The following is a 19,196-nucleotide window of genomic DNA, read 5'->3' as shown; positions in this document are numbered from 1 at the left end:
TGCATTGGAGATTGGGGTATGACACCATTTGAAAGTTTTGAAATAATCTACCGACATCTTGCCCTTATCAAGATTTGAAAACATGAAGTTATTCCTGACATTCATTTTAAACATGTTTATGGATGTCTCACATTTAGGAAAGGAAAAAGGAGAATTCTTATAAAGAATAGAATGAGCTCATCAATGCAATTTTTATGGAAGGTGAAAATTTTCACAAAATCATACCTGGATAGGCTGTTGCATGAACAATATACCAATGAGAATCTCAAATAGTTCTCTAGCTATCATGGTAAATTTATTGATAATTAAACATTCCCCAAGAATGACTAGCAAGATTAACAAGAATGTTATCCATATGCATACCCTATTTGTAACAAGCATAGAATTGGTAGTTACTCCAATAGAATGCAAGCTTATTTGTGAAAAATCTCGAGTATCGTTCATAAATAACTAAATAAATATATCATATTGTCTCGTACCAACATTCATTATACTATTGTAAAAGGGAATAAATATGTGAAAGGTCACAGATGGTGATAAAATTTCAAATTATTACCATCTTGTCGAAGCCAAGAACAATTTTGGGCCTAAATGTTCTCCATCTTTAGAAAATTTGTACTTGAATGTATACATAAGCACATTTGGTTCATCCACCCCAAGAAATAACAGAGGTTGACCTCCAATAAGAGAATGGATGATGCCACATATTGCAATGGATGAAAACATCTAGACTGCAATAAAGATTCCATTTGCAACACATTTTATTTTTTAATTTTAAATACCATGTATTACTAAAGCATCTACGATGGTGATAAAACATAACATTAACAGGTCCTAATTGTATTGATCCTTTTTCTATCTTTTTTCAAAATTTATTTATAAGAATATTAACCTACTAATGTGATTGTCTAACTTTATAATGAAACGTGTTCAAAATATTTCACTGGATCCATCCTTATAATCTTTTAGAGAAGTGTTATGTTTTTCTCATAAAACTACCAAAGATCTGCCTATAATGAAGGATGGTTAGTAAATACCACTATATCGTGAATATTATCCCTTTCTAATATTATTATTGTGTAGTGATGATCAAAAATACAAACTCATAGTAGAGAGTGCCATAAAAATATCAACTTAATTGTGCTTTTGTCTAGTTGTTCTCCAAAAGAAATTATTGCAATAAGAGAAGCAAAGAATATGTATGTTGTGGGAGCAAGGATCATGTTCAAGCACAATTATTCCAACAAATATTTAGATCATATAAGTAAATTCATCTACATAAAGTGCATTGGAGTTTGGACATCATGGCTATATATCTAAATTTAAGAAACAAATGGAAATATTTATTTAAAAATGAATTTCAAATACAGTAGATATGAGCAGTAATTAAAGAAATAAAAGGAGTCAATAATTCTTACAGTGGAAAATCGAAAATTGTTTAGAATTAATTCAATAATATCATTCCATGATCATTATAATGAGGTCGTCTTGAACTAAATACCTGAACTTTGCATTAAAGCCATTGACCGAGTCTTGTTTGTAACATAGAAACTCTCCCTTCAGGTCATTCTTGATTCCTTGGAATGGTACAAAAGTCTCCTCCATGACAAAAAGTGACAAGTGAAAAGTTGCACAAATTATTGAGTAATCCATCCACACGACAATATTAAAAGAAAAATAATTGGTGATTTAATTGATATGAAAACATTCAATGAGAAACACACTTTTATAACTAACAATCTAATGTATGCTAGTACATCAAGTTAAGTCGGCATCTTGAGTGTCAAGCTTATATCTACTACATTTGCATAGTATATGTCTGTTAGGCTCTTAGATACAAAACATGGGGATATTGTAGCAAGAAGCTCCATGGGATTGATATCTCCATTTTCTGAAATCAATTTTTCTCCTAACAATTCATTAAAAAACCCAACATCACATTCATCAACACTAAAATATCCATCTTTGGTTTTCACCAGTTGCTTATCATGTTCCATAATATATTTCTCCCATCCACTAGAAGCAGATAAAGGTGCCATTCCACTACCAGATATCCCTTCTACATAATAAAAAAATGAATATTTAGACTTGCCATTGGGAAAACTGACATCAACACTTTGACACATCTTGTCAAAATCTAGTTTCCCACTTTCCATTACACCCTGAGACTTGGAAGCACGTGGATAATCATGACCAATCAAAATTCTTAATAAAAAACCCCCATACTTTTGCAAAGCATTCTATCATCAAGAAATTTGGAACACCAATATTTGCTAGTTTCATCATCGTAGGTGTTAGAGGTTGTTGACTTAGTTCTATTTAAGAAAACTTTACCACAACCCTTTGCAACTTCTAACTTGAATACATCTATGTTGTTTTCACTGCGCGGTGCAACTCTAAGTTTTGAGGAAACAAATTTTGTTGCATTTGGATTTAAAGAGGACTTCTTAGTATTTGACCCTCCTTTTATGGACGAGTTCATATTTTGTGTAAGATGTTGTAAGATGGAGACTCGTGAGAATTGAGCACATAAAGACCCCCTTGCATGAAAATTATTATGACCTTGTCTTAGTTTGGAAAATAAGTGATGAGAATTTAGTCTAGTTCTCACAAAAAGCTAAGAGATATCAATAGTAAATACTAGAAAGAAAAAGTTGCTCAAAAGCCACAAAAAATTTAATCAGATAAATTTTTTGATCAGCAATTCATATAAAATTCTGAATAGATGCTAAGTGTAGTAAAATTCAATAAAAATAAACTACATTGACCTTCCTATATGGTTCTAAAATTCAAAGATCAAAACTAGAAGTCAGAGGTTTGGCAAATGAGAGGATAGAAATTGTTTGAAAATATCATGGAATTGAAAGTATGTTGGAGTGCTCATTTTCACTCACTTGGGTATCCTTCACCTAAATTCATTTGTTATGGATTTATATTAAAATTCCAATTATGTGGACAATGACTCATTGCAAACTAATTGTAGAATGTAAAAAAGGCTCTTGGGATTTTGAAAGTAACCACCAAACTTGGTGTTGATTGAATAATTTCAAAATTTGTTCAATATTATGAGTCAGTTCTGTGGGAGGAACATGAAGATGAATAAATTATAACAAAGCTTTCAAACCTAGGTTTTAAAGTCATTTCCATCCTTGCTAGAATTTAATCAGTTGATTCAGATGCGATAAAAAATGTTTTTCTCTTTGTCATATATGTTGTAATACAAGTTGATAGAAAACATTCTAATTCTCCTTCTTCTCCAGAAGAACTCAAAACTTTCACACAAAAGCATGTAGAGTATATGCTAGTCTAATATGATGATGCACCTCTACTTGCAATACATGATAATGTAAGTATGAAGTATAAAAACATCTATTAGAGTTATTTTTGTTTTAATAAAGAAGGGATGCTTGCCCACATTTGAGGATAACATCCCTAGTAAATCCATCAGCATAGACTAGTGCAACCTGGATTCAAACCCAATGCATGTTGGTATGGAACTAGCCAAATGGCTAACAACATTGGAAACAACCAGTTTAATGGTTGAGTTAACCCCTTAGGCTATTGACAATGACATTTCATATTGCATACTAGCTTTTAGAACACCTTAAGATAATTTCTATTAAACATTAGAGTGCTTCTCAACCAAAAAGTGGTTCTCTATGGTAAATTTTAAGATATTTTCTTGTTGGTTTATTTCATGAGCAACATTAACATTCATATTCACAGTGCATACCCTTGTTTTATTTTTTTCATGCTTGGAATTAGAATTCGATGTTTATATATTGCTTACTAGACTACTTTCAATTTCTCTTGTTTTGGTTGTGGTAATCTCAAAATTTGTCTGCATTGCACATTTACTTTTGTTGGTTTAGAAAAGCTAGAAACCATCCCCATTTTGGAATATACATGAGCTTTGTCGAGTAAAATGGAATCTACATACTCTCATTTCTTGTAAAATAGACTCTTCTAGTTGTGTGTTTTAAATGCACTTTATACTTTAGGATTTTTAGTAGTAGAATAGGAAGGAGTTGTGAGCATATGAAGTCGGGTTTGCAGTAATTGTTAATATATTTAGCATCCTTAACAGTAATTTTTTATTCTAATCTATTTTTTGCACCTATTATTTTGGTGACACTACATGGATGTCACAAATTCTCTATCAAATGGTAGACAAAGATGGCTACAAGTCTATGAGTTTCTTGAAGTAGGAGATGACCCGAGGGATATGGAAATTTTAAAAAGGACTGAAATGGGATTCAAAGATTTCCAATTGTATCTATTCACAACTAAGCATATTGTTCTTGTGAACCTTATTGGTTTGAAATATTGCTTAATTTTGCTAAGAATCTAGGTGAACCAATTTAATCCTTTATTCTCTTCTATAGATGTGAGAACACGACCATGTGTATGTGGAAGAGACAGGTTTTTGCTAGAAACAAGTTAACTTGATTTCATATGAAATGAGTAGTGGTAATATTTTTGGTTGGATTCTTATTGTTGTGTGACATTTTTCCTAAGATGGATATTTTAATGAAATTTGTCCGTAAGTGGGCTAAGCTTTAGATAAAATTCTTTAGATAATTAAATATCTAAGATTTAAGTCATGTCTATCGAAAAAAAATGAAATTGATAGAAACTACAGGAAATGTTTTGGAAGTTGTTGAGTTTGACAATGTAGGCAATTAGGTATGACAATGTAATCCTTTTTCCTCCAAGGTGAACACATCTGGTTTAAATTTGGCTACCATCTATAAAGGAGACAAAACCACAACCTGACCTACAATTTTTTAATGAAAAAATCCTTACAAAATGGATAATTATCTCTACTGACACATAGAATTTGTGTTGATTTCACTAGTTTTGGAATTTCCTTCTGGTGATCGAGCTAAAATTTTGGCAGACTAGCTTAAAACTAAGCAAGAAAAATACATAGATTTAAGTGAACCTTTAAAATACAGAAAGAAAAATACTGAAGTGAAGCTTTTAAAGTGTGGTGTTACATATTCAAAGTGAAAAAATGGAGAATGTCTTTGGGTTTGACTGGTTTTAATATCAACAATACCTCTATTGTTACCAATGTTGGCCATTAATATAATTGGCTTCAAACAAAGTAGGAAAGATATCCATATTTAAGTGGATCTTTTCGAAGTGTATTGTTAAAGGTATAGGGAAACAAAAAGGGGATTGTATTTTGATCTGAATAGTGGTATTAGTGCCTCCATAGTGTGAAATATTGGTCATTCATATGTTGTAAAATTGTAAGTCCTTTGAACATGTATCCCATGTTGTAATGTATATTTAACATTCTTGTTGTTACTCTATTTCTTTAGGTCAGATAGGTTGCATTTTATGTTATTAACTACCTTAGGGATGGTAATAAAAGTTTAATAAAACAACTTTCACTATAGTTTGATGCAAAAAAATATTAAAAGGAATTGTCGCAATTCTCATAAGGTCTAAATGATATTCTATTCACCATGTTTTGGAATAAATAAATAATTTAACCAATCAACCCAGTGAATGCAGAGCACCTACCATAAGCTTAAAAAATTATACCAACCAACTCTCAATAATCGTGCTACTTGATCCTACACTTATTGAGAACACTTTAGCATTGAATGGTATATAACCAAAAATGAAAATAGGATGTATTGCGGTATTTATTCATCCAGATGCATAGAATAATATATTTCCTTATCCACAATAATTTCTCAACTTATAAACCTTGTCGCCTCCATGAACCCTCACACAAATTAAGACATAAGTAAATATATCGTGCAATTTTCCTTATATGGATTTAGAACCACAAAATAAAACATTCAAATCATCATACATTACATTTATCAGAATTAAAGGGATATAAGCCTAGCAAAAATAATTATAAGAGTTTGGAAGGTCTTGTTTAGTGGTCAAAATCAATAATTATGGAAACTACATCCATGCATATAGAGGCCTCATGAACAAAAGCAAACGTAGGCGTTACGTGTTATTCTTTACAATTAGCAAGTGTTTTTAGACCTGATTATTGCATATTGGTGTCACATATTTTCATATATTTATTGAAATCTAGAAGTGGAACACTATGTATGAATGAATATTACATCCTCCAATTATCTAAGAACCAAACAAAATTAGTTATGAAACTAGTATTGCTCTGAGTTAACATATGTTCCTAAAAATGAAAATCGGTAGAGAAACACAAATGTTACCATGGCTTTTCAGGCATCTTAATGGATAACCATTCAAAAGGACGCAGGAAGGACAAGGAATGAACGCCTCTCTTGTGTTCCCAAAGAAGAATATGCGTTGGACCATTAGCAATATGGTAGTATGAGTTCAACACAAGGAAAATGGATTTCTGAAAAAACTAAAACTTCTTCACCTACAAGGTTGTGTTGAATAACCAACAAGAGTAGAAAGATAATGCCTCGCGCAAGATTTGTTTGTTGGAAAACTCCCATCGAACTATCTAAATCATAGTGCGACATCCACGTGCAATCAATGAAGATGAGGGACACATTTTTCATTATAATAATTGAATGGAACATAAAAAAAATAACAACAAAAAAATAAAAAATATTCATAATAAATTAAACTAAATATGAAGAATATGAGATAGGCACATAGAGCTTGCATGCTACCCATGTTCACCATATGGACTCCAACATTAAACTATTCACAGTTTAAAAATTAAGAACATTATAAAAATTAAAAATTTAACTTCCTAAGATGGTGGCTTATTTGCTTCATAGTCAGTTGTGTGTTGTGGAAAGAAGAGACAAAGTGTTGTGAAGTCCTTGAGATTTGTGGAAAACTTTCTGTATCATTGCAATCTATCTTCGTGTTACAGGGAAAAGTGTCTACACAGAACTACTTATCCCACTAAGGTGTGGTAGCTACCTTTGAAACAAACAAAGTAAAGCTACTTTTGTTTTTCCTTTATGAAATATAGATAAGAGAAGAACAAAGAAGACCAACCTCTGTCTTGCGCTAATCTCCTAGTTTGATTCCTCTCTCTCTTGATAGTCTTTCGCTACTTGCTTCCTTATACGCCCAGCTTCACAGAGTACCTGTAGGATCACAGTAGCATAAAACTATACAAGAACATGGATCTATAATCATAAACAATCTAGGATCAGATGTAAATTGACCATACAAATGCGTAAAACGTGAATGACACAAGAGTATGGAGGAAAACTTGAATAGCTTTTATTGATAAACAAGAAAGAGCCAAGGGAGTTACAACTAGTTGTTCTGACCCAGCATCATCCTCTCAGCAAGTAAGCCCTTCTTCACCTCATACAAAGCTTAGATCACCCAACACTCTGATGTTGTCTCAAGAAACCAACAGCAATTCCTTACAATATGCAAAATTCCAGCCTCTGGATCTCTGGGATGAGAGATCCATATATAGATATCTGTAAGGGAGATGAGTCAGCTTGTGATTTAATTAGTGTCTTCCCTCTGATAGATCTTGCTTCCACTTAGAGATTGATGATCTCTTACTCATCCTTGGTCGAATTCAGAGAGGCAAGTGTCACAGGAGAAGTTTCTGGAAGATTCCATGCCTCTCTACCTCACGGAATGACACTGCCATTTGTCACTTCTCACCCATCACACCCCATAGAAGGGATTTTTGAAATGAAATGCACCCACACACTGTACTTAGGTGAGATGCAACGCACTTCGCCTAAGGAGCAATTGAAATGATCCTGTTTTGACCAGTTCTGAGCAGTTTTTCATGGAGAACTTCTGGGAGAAGCTGTAATCAGATGACCTTGTTCCTTTAGGGGTTAGAACAACACTTTTAGGGACTTAGGAGCCCTTGGTTTATGGACATTTCATGCTTAGGGTTGCAATTCCCAAAAATGTCTATAACAGTTGCCCCCTAAAGCGTGAGGTCATTAATCTTTTGATGTCGGGTGAAATTCTTTATTATGAGGATCCAAAGTTCTTTCAAGCTGAGAGGAGACCTGTAATAAGATACAATACAATACATTATCTTCATAATATTTTCATGATCTAGCTGAGGCGGGCATTCCCATGCTCAGCTTTATAAATTCATTTTCATGTACATAGGACAGACAATCGTCTGAGTGTAGACTGATGACTCTGGTAGAGCCATCATCCCTTTGATTGGATGATTATCTATGCAGCAATGATGTACATTTGATGTCTTTATTTCCCTGAATATATATCGCAACTCCAATGGATGAAACTAGATCTTGGGTCTTCAATCTCGTTCGATCTTCACTCAAAGTACAAGTCGATCCATGTGAGAGATGTTCTAGAGTCGAAAATGGAAAGACATCGCCTGATTACCAGCCAATGATGTAAGCTGTTAACAGGCGCGAGAGGAATCACCGATAATGATAATGACCCTCAAGGTACTGCAGTACAATTCATGTGGTGTGAATAAAGGACTTGGCGTCGAACACCATGCAAAATATTTCAGTCGAAGGCCATTGATGTAAACCTGTCACCGGAAGTGAGAAACTTGCCATTGAGGCATGCAAGCTTCAAAGTAATGAATAGGGTGTTCCTAGATCGACTTCTTGGATAATGAGCTAATGTCGACAAGAAGCGATCCGTCACAGGAGGGCCTTAATGAATCCCACATCAATGACACGGAACGAAGCAAATGATTTTAATGGAGGTGAAAACGATATGATGACATAAGGTTCAGGGTGGCGGTCATGAAAGAATGGAGTGTAAATGTATTGTAGCGGGTGAGACACAAGTGAATTCTCTGAATGACTTCACTTGAACATATCGGCAACACTGACGTGATGGATCGGTAGCATTAACCCCAAATGTGGATGGTGTGATGGGACCATGGTGATGTGACCGGTGAATGGAACAGCCCAACCCGACTTGGATGCGGAATGAAAGTGTCATGTTCAAGAGCGACTTGCTACCAACAAACTTTCTTCAATTTTTCTTGCCAATTTTTCCCCAGTCATTGCTGACTAGTACCTCTTTATTTTTGTCAAGCTTGAGGAGGATAAAATATTCTTGTTCTATAATTTTCCCTTCGGGCAAACCCATCGCTATGTTTTAACAAGCCTAGCGATAGTGAAACTCGTTCTTGTCTGCTATGGACAAGTTTGTCGCTATTAAGTTTTAACGAGTTTAATGACAAAGATAACTCGGTCCTTTTCAATTTTATATAGTCTGAAAAGGAACGTAAAGGAAACTCCAAAATTCCTTTTTCGTCATCTAATCCCTTAAGTCCGAAAAAGTATAAAACAATACAGAAGGGATGAATTTTTGATACTTTTAACGAGCCGAACAAAACAAGCGCTCGATCTTTTTGTGTAATAATCCCTCAGGTCCAAAAAGATTAAAATCTAAAGGAAGGATAACACTTCTGGTCCCTTTAACGAGCTGGAGAGGCCAATGGCTCGGCAATCTTTTCATATTTTACGAGTCAGTTGAAATGAGCTTAAAGGAGACTTGTCTTTTGAGGAATGAGTGATAAAATTGGGTAGCAGCTGATTCCAGGTAATGTTTTGAATTTTCCAATCACATAAGTGTTACAAGGATGGCTAGTGGGATCACTCTTTGTAGTTGTTCCTCAAAAGGGGTAAACAATCAAATGGAGGTGAATGATCGGCTAATACAGAGTGGAGGTGATGATGAGAACACGACCAAGGATTTAAAGGCTGAAGTACTACATTCACGATGGTCATTTACCGGGGAATAGTTCATTTTTTGATGAGCTTAAATGCGGGTTGAAACATTTGCTCATGGCTTATGTTTATTTTTAAAAGAGCTTGAACTATGCATTAAAACTGCTCGATTAATCCAGTCGTATAATAAGAATGTCCCATTTAGAAACAACAATTTTTAGAGTTTTGCCCCACATCCTTTCTTTATGCAAGTTAGGAAACGAACAATAAAAAAGAAATAGATAAATGATCGCTCTTTGCTTGCACGCCAAAAGGTTTGCATGCCCCCAGGTATAAAACAAAGTTTCAAGGTCACCTTTCAAATCTCCAACAAAACATTTGTTTTATCAGGAAAGGTCTACCTCTTTCAGGTTACCAAAGATTGTTCTATTCACAGCGCAAACAAAACACTTCTTCGGCGATGTCTACCGAAATAGACAAAGGTGAGACAATCCACTCACATAACTTTGATGAGGGAATCCTATTCCAGTCTAACTCCCTCTTCCACTCACGGATGGGAGTACAGACCAGTCATATATCTCTCGCGGAAACCTACCCTATACTCGAAGTTTTCCTGCCGAAGCAGACCAGGGTGCATGCCCCCTGGGATTCAGTCATGTCCCCGGAATCACTCGCGATCATTAGGTGGACGGACTGGGGATTGATGAGACATTCCTTGTGTGAAAAGACCATTTAGGGATGGTATATGACTATTTGCTATGCGTGATCCGGGAAATGAAAGCTAGTCTACGAGCTTGACCACTCTTCCTTCGTGCGGAAAACACATTACTCTAAAGAGTGATGAAACAATTGCTCCCATGCAATAAATATAGTCTCGTCCAAGGAGTAGATTATAATCCAGGGGTCCTTGAACTACCATTACATTCATGTGAATGGTTTTCCCTCTCAATTTTATGGGCTCATTGGGAAGGATCCCTAACGGTCGACTCGTTCCTTTGTCAAAGCCTGTTAGATTTCTCATCTCAGGCAAAAGTGATGGCGAACCAAGCGCTTTCCAAGTAGTCGAGGAAAGGATACTCACAGAAGCCCCTTCATCTATGATGGTACCAGCCATAACCATTCTATATACTTGAGCAATATTTCGGAATGGTACACTAGCCAGTAAACGGGGTCTGCCTAGTTGATTCCAGTCGAAAGAAACAACTAGGTTGCTTAGAGGTGGGACCAAATAGATGGCCGGGTACGACTCTGATGAACTTCCTTCCTGCGGTAATGGAATGGGTAAACTTCCCCCATGTTCATCGGAGTATGTTCTTACGAAAAGAATTTGGACGGTGTCATCCTTATTCTCTTCTGTGGCTGTATCATCTGAAGATGGAACCTCTGAAGGCAAGGCCGGGTCAACTTCTGCCTCGACCTTTTTAATTTCGTCTGGTATGGGTTCAGATGGTTTGTCTTCAATGACAGATGCTTCGGCCAACCACCTGGGCAGGTCAGCCGGATTTTCAACTAGTGACGGACTCGGCAAGAGTTTTTTATATCCAGGAGGAAATCGTAACGGTGAAACCGGACGATCGACCAAAACTCTTTTAGCCTCATCTAAGAAGGGACAACAGTGGACGGCATGATCACCTTCGCATAGTTTACAAGGAAATCTATATTTTCCTTTTTGTGCTGGGGCTTCACTTTCACTAGTCGACGGTGTGTTTTCAACATGATCATCAGAGGTTGACGACACCGGGTTGTGCAAACGAGGAGACCAATCCCTTAAGATCCGAGGGATGCAAGGAAAATCTCTATGATAGTGGTCTCCTTTGCAAATGACACATGGCAATTTTGGTATGGTCGGAGCAGTGTGTGGCTTTTCGCTAGACGATGCTTGGTTGCCCCCTTTCGCTTTTGGCTCCTTCTTCTTCTTCTCTTTCTTCTTCTTTTCCTTCTTCTTCTCAGGTACTTGATTCTTGGCTTTACCAGCCCGATCAAGCGAATAGGAAGGAGGAGAGGAAGAATTGGAGGAATGTAGAGGGTTGGGGGTAACTCTGGATTCGTCTAGTTGCTGACTCGATTATTCAGGAATTGCAGTGTTCTAAATGACAGAGGTTGAGAAGAGCCATACGGGCAAACTGATTGTCAGTCCTGGAAGCGACAATATGGCCATATGGGGTGCACCAACATCTCCCCAAGAGGAGAAGGGACTAGGATTTCCTCCAAGGGGAATTCCTTGGTTGGTGGGTTCCATTTTCTCAACCTAAGATCAACGTAGGAAAGGGTGATGATTATTCCATTTAAAATAAATTTTAGACGCTTTGACACAACTTATTTTTTCAATTTTTAAGAGTCGAGAAAAAACAAAAGATGACTCTAGTCGCCTTCGATTTTTAATGAGCCTGAAGTGACAAGTGCTCAGATGGACCTTTTCCGTTAAGGAGTCTGAAAAGGAACGAAAGGGACTGCTCTAGAAATCTAGGTAGAGGGATTACCAAACCAATCACAAAACTGCAAAATACTTTTTACGGTATGAGAGTCAATCTTCCCGAATTCTGTGTTCAGTACATTGCGATCGATAGGGCGGCAGACACGGCTTCCTATGGATAAAGGATTAAGCCTATTGTGGCTCCCAAAATATACTCGACGGTACGTGGGAGCACAAGTCCGTACTGGCACTTATCGTCTCAAAGCGGAGGAATCACCCAACTATCAGTGAGAACAATAGTTACCAGGCTTTACAACGCCGGAATACGTCTCTAGCCTAGACTTCTAGATGTTGTGCGTTAGGTTCCAAAGCGTTGTTAGATTCATTGAATTTATTTTATAGTTGATCTTGCTTAAGAAATTTTCCTTTCGGGTTCACCGCGAGATGTAGATGTACAATTCCTAAAATGCAATCTAAGATGATAAACAGTCTTTTATCTTCTTTGTGCAATGAAAATCCTAGCTACTAAGGAAAGAGATACATTATTCTTTCACAAAGAACAAAGAGCACACACTAAATGCATTGTCCTAAATCAAACCAATCAAACAGTCTAAATGCAAATGCACATGCATGTATTTGTTTTCGGCTTTCTTAGTATGTGAATGGTAAAAATAAAGCTAATGCGCAAATATGAATTACTTTTCAAGCGAAAATTACTAACAAGTTTCTTTTCAGAATAAAAAATGGAGACAATCACAACACTTTACGATTCGGAAATGAATACTTGCTTTCGACACTAGAAGACTACAAATTCAGACCAAATACAATAGTAACAGAGTAATAGACTATCAATAGCAACCAAACTCTTTTCTATGACTGAAAACGACATTTGCGACACTTTCAAATCAAAGGACGACAGTACAATTACGTTACTTTTTGTAAGGGAGAACTGAAAATGACTCAACAAATACACAAAACATTTACAGTTATTTTCACATTGGAGGCAGAATAATAGCAAGGAAAAGGGGTTTCAAATAGAGATATACTGATTACAAGCAGCAAAATTCATGAATAGAATTGAAAAGAATGAATCACAGAAACCAAAACTGAACAATGCCTAGTCTGATCAGTGCACCTGTAACAAAGGGAATTTGAAATGCAGCGCACCTACTACACTCGGGAAGTGCACTGAATTTCAGATTCACAAAACAGTACCTGCGATGGGCCAGAGATGAGACTTTGCTTGGGTTCCGAGTCACAGTTTGCAGTTCAGTTCATGGGTTTTGGCCGAGCAAATGGTAATCAGTAATGCAACAATCAGGGGTAGATCTAAGGAGGTTCTAAGAGCTACCACGAGGGCAATCAGAGAGTTTGTGAATGAGTTTTTAAGTCATAAACAAATCCCGAAGATTGACTGAAGCGACATTTATCTACTTTTCATTTGCATAGCAAATGCAGTTCGAAAGCTACCTGGCTCGACTTCAGGCTTCGTCTGTAAGTTTACAAAATGAACAACAAGGAAAATAAACAAACAAACTAATTCGTCCCCAGTGGAGTCGCCATTTTGTTACAGGGAAAAGTGTCTACACAGAACTTCTTATCCCACTAAGGTGTGGTAGCTACCTTAGAAATGAACAAGGTAAAGCTCCTTTCGTTTTTCCTTTATGAAATATAGATGAGAGAAGAATAAAGAAGACCAACCTCTGTCTTGCGCTAATCTCCTAGTTTGATTCCTCTCTCTCTTGATAGTCTTTCGCTACTTGCTTCCTTATACACCCAGCTTCATAGAGTACCTGTAGGATCACAGTAGCATAAAACTATACAAGAACTTGGATCTATAATCATAAACAATCTAGGATCAGATGTAAATTGACCATACAAATGCGTAAAACATGAATGACACAAGAGTATGGAGGAAAACTTGAATAGCTTTTATTGATAAAAAAGAAAGAGCCAAGGGAGTTACAACCAGTTGTTCTGACCCAGCATCATCCTCTCAGCAAGTAAGCCCTTCTTCACCTCATACAAAGCTTAGATCACCCAACACTTTGATATTGTCTCAAGAAACCAACAGCAATTCCTCACAATATGCAAAATTCCAGCCTCTCGATCTCTGGGATGAGGGATCCATATATAGATATCTGTAAGGGAGATGAGTCAGCTTGTGATTTGATTAGTGTCTTCCCTCTGATAGTTCTTGCTTCCACTTGGAGATTGATGATCTCTTACTCATCCTTGGTCGAATTCAGAGAGGCAAGTGTCACAAGAGAAGTTTCTGGAAGATTCCATGCCTCTCCACCTCGCGGAATGACACTGCCATTTGTCACTTCTCGCCCATCGCACCCCATAGAAGGGCTTTTCGAAATGTAACGCACCCACACAGTGTACCTAGGTGAGATGCAATGCACTTTGCCTATGGAGCAGCTGAAATGATCCTGTTTTGACCAGTTCTGAGCAGCTTTTCATGGAGAACTTCTGGGAGAAGCTGTAATCAGCTGACCTTGTTCCTTTAGGGGTTAGAACAACACTTTTAGGGACTTAGGAGCCCTTGGTTTATGGACATTTCATGCTTAGGTTTGCAGTGCCCAAAAATGTCTATAACACTTCAAGAACCAACAACAATAATTCCAAAATTTCATCCTCGTTTGAGTTCCACCCTCCTTCCTGTGTGGGCATTTACATCCATGGAATAATGAGGAATAATGACATGTTGTAGGCATATAATGAGATGAAGCCAATAAGGGGGGCTTCAGTGGATCTGTAATGCTAAAATACTAAAGTTAGTTTAAACCAGTGGAGAAGATGAAACTATTCAAATTTTTCGTCTTTAAGAGCATTTTAGGTAAGATCTAAAGGCCTTGATGTTACCTCTTTTCCTTGGAAAAGATTTCAGCAGTAATGTCTCTAAACAATTTTCCAATCAATGTAGGTGGTGTTACTCAGTGAATTCTAGAAGCCAGTTTTTATTAAATAAATGAAATAAGAGAAAATGGATGTGGCTCAAAAAGACTTATATGGATCTAGGTTCTAATTCTCTTCTTGGTTAAGGTAAACCACAATAGTTCATGCAACCATTGAGTGAAGGCACGAATGGAATAAGGAACCCTAGTTCATCCACTAAGGCTTACACTTTTATATACATACATTATGGGAATCTAAATACACAGGCTCCTGGACTACATAAAGAGAATTTTGTTCTAGTCCTAAGTCAAAGTAATCTTAAAACACTTCCACACTGACAGCTCAGTGTAAATGGGGTCAGCCGCTAGATCAACCTAGGATACTAGCTAGTGAGATACTATTTTTTTACCTTTCACAGCTTGAGATATTATTATTCAATGGCAAATTTAAAAGAAAATTTATTAGTTCTTAGCTCTACAAACCCTCTTACTTGTAATTAGCCTAAACTTACCCAAATATAGAGAAACTTTCCATGTTTCATTTTGAGTATTTTTGCAATTAAAAGTAAACTGATAAATATATGCGGCCCAGGAAAATTCCTTAGAAAAACAATATAACAATAATACATAGTTTCGCATTAAGCTAATTACTATTATATGAGTCTGTCTTATACAAAACATTGATCCTTTCATTTTTTAGGATTTCCTCCTCCTTAGAAACCTCATTAGCCTTTTGCATCTATAAATTCGTTGTCGGGTTCTTCTCCTAAAAAAGTCAAGTGTCATTTTTCTTTTGCTAAATATGAATCAAGTGTTGTTGTTGGGTTATTTTGTTAAAAAAGAATCAAGTGCCTCTGTGTGTGCCTAGAGGGCATGAGAAAAATTCATCATTGAGGGAATGAGGAAAGTGCAGCCTTGAGGGCATGAGAAAAATGCAGCCTCGAGGGCATGAGAAAAATGCAACCACGACATAGGGTTAAGAACATACACGGCATAGGAAAAATGCAACGAAGGCTGAATGTTAAGAACTGACAAATCCTTTTGTCGGTTCTTCTCCTAAAAAAATAATGTAAATTCGTTGCTATGTTCTTCTACTACAAAAGAATCAAGCGCCATTACTGGATTCTTTTGCTAAAAAAGGATCAAGTGCCTCTTCAAGTTCTCAGAGGGCATAAGAAAAGTGCATCGAGAAGGGCATGAGAAAAATGCAACCATGGCAGAGAGTTAAGAATTAGCAACAAGCATCTTAGCCACCACTCACCTTGCATTTATTTCATTTCTAGATAAAGACCAAACAACTTAGTAAGAAGGAGAGTCGGGTGTGCAAGTATAAATAAGGGATGCCTGTTTGATGGTAAATGATCTAAGGGCAAATGGTTGGCAGGATTACCACATGGGCCTCAGCGCAATTGAACTTACAAAGAAGAAGCTTCCTTCTTAGAGTTTCATATGTTCGAGAAGAGGTTGTAGCTTGCAAAAGGTCTCAGTATAGAAAATCATCAGGAGAATGGGTTTCATGGCGTAACAGGAACTAATCAGATGACTTGTGTGTAGCAACCTAGGCATTTATGGTGAATTAGTGGCCCTAGTCACCTAAATGGCTCTACTCAGATCATTGACGGCTTTGCTTAGATCTCTGCTCTCTTGGTAGGCTTGGAGATTTCTACATGAAATGCACCAACTAAGGCGTCATTTACAACATATCTACAAATAGCACCAGAGTTGTATGCATGCAAATAGCATGTTGCAATAACTTTGGGTATAAAGAATTTTCTTGTCATTCAAAAAAACCTATGCATGAGAAAACTTAAGATGCGAGAAACTTTGGATATTAGAAAGAGTTGTATGCATGCAAATAGCATGTGGCAATAACTTTGGATATAAAGAATTTGCTTGCAGTTCAAAAAACCCTTTGCATGAGAAAACCTTAGATACAAGAAATTTGGATATTAGAAAAACTTGCTGCATTGCCACAACCAGACTTTGGATAAAGCAAAATAACATTGCCTCAGCCTTAGTGCATCAGGGCATGTGAAGTTTATAATCAGAGATGGAATGTTTTACAGCCCAAAAAAATTAGTTAAAATTAAGATGAATGAAATTGCAAACATTAAAACTTTGATTAAATTTACATAACCATAAGAATTTTCCGTCAAAGAATAAACTAATTGGCACTCAACCATGGAGTGATAGTCCAGCTGAAAACATAGATTAATAATAAAATATTATATACTTTACAGGAGATATATATAGTTTGGCATATATATGATTTGAATGTGATTTTTTTTTAAATAACATGCCATAGAATAATAACTATGAGATTCGTTCAAATAGTAAGAAAGAAATAAAGAAAGAAATTATTTTAATGTCCACGAGGCTAAAGATAGCCTATGGGATAGATTGCTTCTCCATCTGCTTGATGTATTTAGCCCTTTTTCTATGAAGCTTCACAATAAATGCTCCAGCTTCTCGACAAACCCCTCACTAAATAGATTATCCCAAGAGCTAGCTGCCAACATATCTACATAACTTTCCTTGTTGTCATTGAAGGCCTCACATTCCAAAATGAAATGTTTTTCTGTTTCCACTTTTCCAGAAGACCAAAAAATGCATACCCTTTCCTCCCACACTTGCTTTGGCCTTTTCCAGCACCCTCTTTCACAACGGAGTTGATGAGAATGATTCCTTAACTGAGCAATAAGAATTTTGGCTCTCCAAAAGATATTGGCCTCTATGTATGCTTTTGGTTGATGATTATGAGTGGTATTAAACACTTTAATATAGTAATTTTTCTTTCTTCCTAGCTCCTTATCCCAAGTACGTTTGTGGAACTTTCTATAACAAAATCTTTTTCTGTTGTTTATGGGACACGCGTTCAATCAAATACTCCATTTACTAAACCATTTGTTATTTCGTTGCATCCAAGTCTTTTTGCTCTTGCACAATCTATCATTAAAGACAACCTTAGGCTATCTACCCTCTTCCATTTGCTCAATTTTTTTTACATACCTTATGACTCTTGCACAATCTATCATTAAAGACAACCTTAGGCTATCTACCCTCTTCCATTTGCTCAATTTTTTTTACATACCTTATGACTTACAGCATAGCAATTACTTCAATAGGAGCAGTCTCTCTTTCACTTAACAAGATATCATAAGGAAGTACACTTTTAATTTTAAATTTGTATGTAATTAAACGCTTCTCAATTTTCTCAATTTGTCTCCATTGCATGTTAGAGGTATTGCTAGCCCAAAGTTCACAACCATAGAGAATCACCCGAATCACTAGAACCCCAAAAAGAGTTTGAGTGGTCTTGGAGTCCCATAATTCTGCCTCTCTACACCTATTTTGAAAAGAATAAAATGCTTTCCCACCCACAAGTACATTTATATAAATAGATAGTTAATTTATGAAATTAACATAACCTTCGGTAAAACTTCTCCTTCTGAAAAAAATCAATCCTAAAATCATGAGAGGGCTTTACTGCTGACAATACTTAGAGTAATGATTTAATTAAATGTGTTGAGCGATTAATATAAGTGATTGGTAGGAGTAATTATGCTCTGGATTAGGGCTTATCTTTCGGGATGGCAGCGCGAAGTGGTCTTTAGGGTTAGGGTTAAAAGTGTGAAGCGACGCCACGCGAATATAAAAGGTGTACGATGGCGAAGGAAATCTCATAGATGTAAGTGACAGAGGATTTCAGCTTATTGTGTTGGGTCAAGAACACATTAGCAAAGATATAATATAGAAGATCATCTCGACTGAAGAAAAAAATGGAGTGTGACAAGGACGAATATCAATGCAGCGTTAGTTTATGCACTGCTTACGATCCGGTGAATATAACTCCAACAACATTCCTGTACGATCGAAACACGGCGGAGACATGGGTGGAGAAGAATCCACGGAATTCAACTATTCCTCAAACGCGCCGGCCTTTCGTTGTCAGTGATATAACTCCCAACGTTGCTCTCAGAACAGAAATGAGACAATACTTCCAAGATCTCATGGGCTCCGAATACGCGGGATGGGAAGTCATTCCCGACTACCCTCAACTCCTCACCTTGCCTGATATTATAGAGTGTCTCGCACAAGTTCGCCAATATTTTCCCGAGGAGGAGGCAGAAGTGCGCCAAATGAGACCTGAGACCTGGTCTGATGCATGGAAGCGACTTAATTATCTGCGCCTCAATCTCCAGACGAGCCCTGAGAACCGCCAACACTTCCTCTCAGACGAAGAACCAATCA

At 36.6% G+C, this 19,196-nt stretch overlaps 2 pseudogenes; one reads left to right on the top strand and one right to left on the bottom strand.

The window, feature by feature from the left end:
• Positions 1-1,637: 1,637 nt before the first annotated feature.
• LOC149262010 (polyadenylate-binding protein-interacting protein 7-like) lies at positions 1,638-2,919 on the bottom strand (annotated as a pseudogene).
• Positions 2,920-4,249: 1,330 nt separating this feature from the next.
• On the top strand, positions 4,250-5,090 carry LOC149262009 (BTB/POZ domain-containing protein At3g05675-like; annotated as a pseudogene).
• Positions 5,091-19,196: the final 14,106 nt, after the last annotated feature.

The sequence above is a fragment of the Pinus tabuliformis genome, chromosome 6 (genome assembly GCF_031772625.1).
Source record: "Pinus tabuliformis cultivar Carrire ecotype Pingquan chromosome 6, CPIR1, whole genome shotgun sequence".
NCBI classification, from domain to species: Eukaryota; Viridiplantae; Streptophyta; class Pinopsida; order Pinales; family Pinaceae; genus Pinus; species Pinus tabuliformis.
This window is presented reverse-complemented; position numbering and strand designations above follow the sequence as displayed.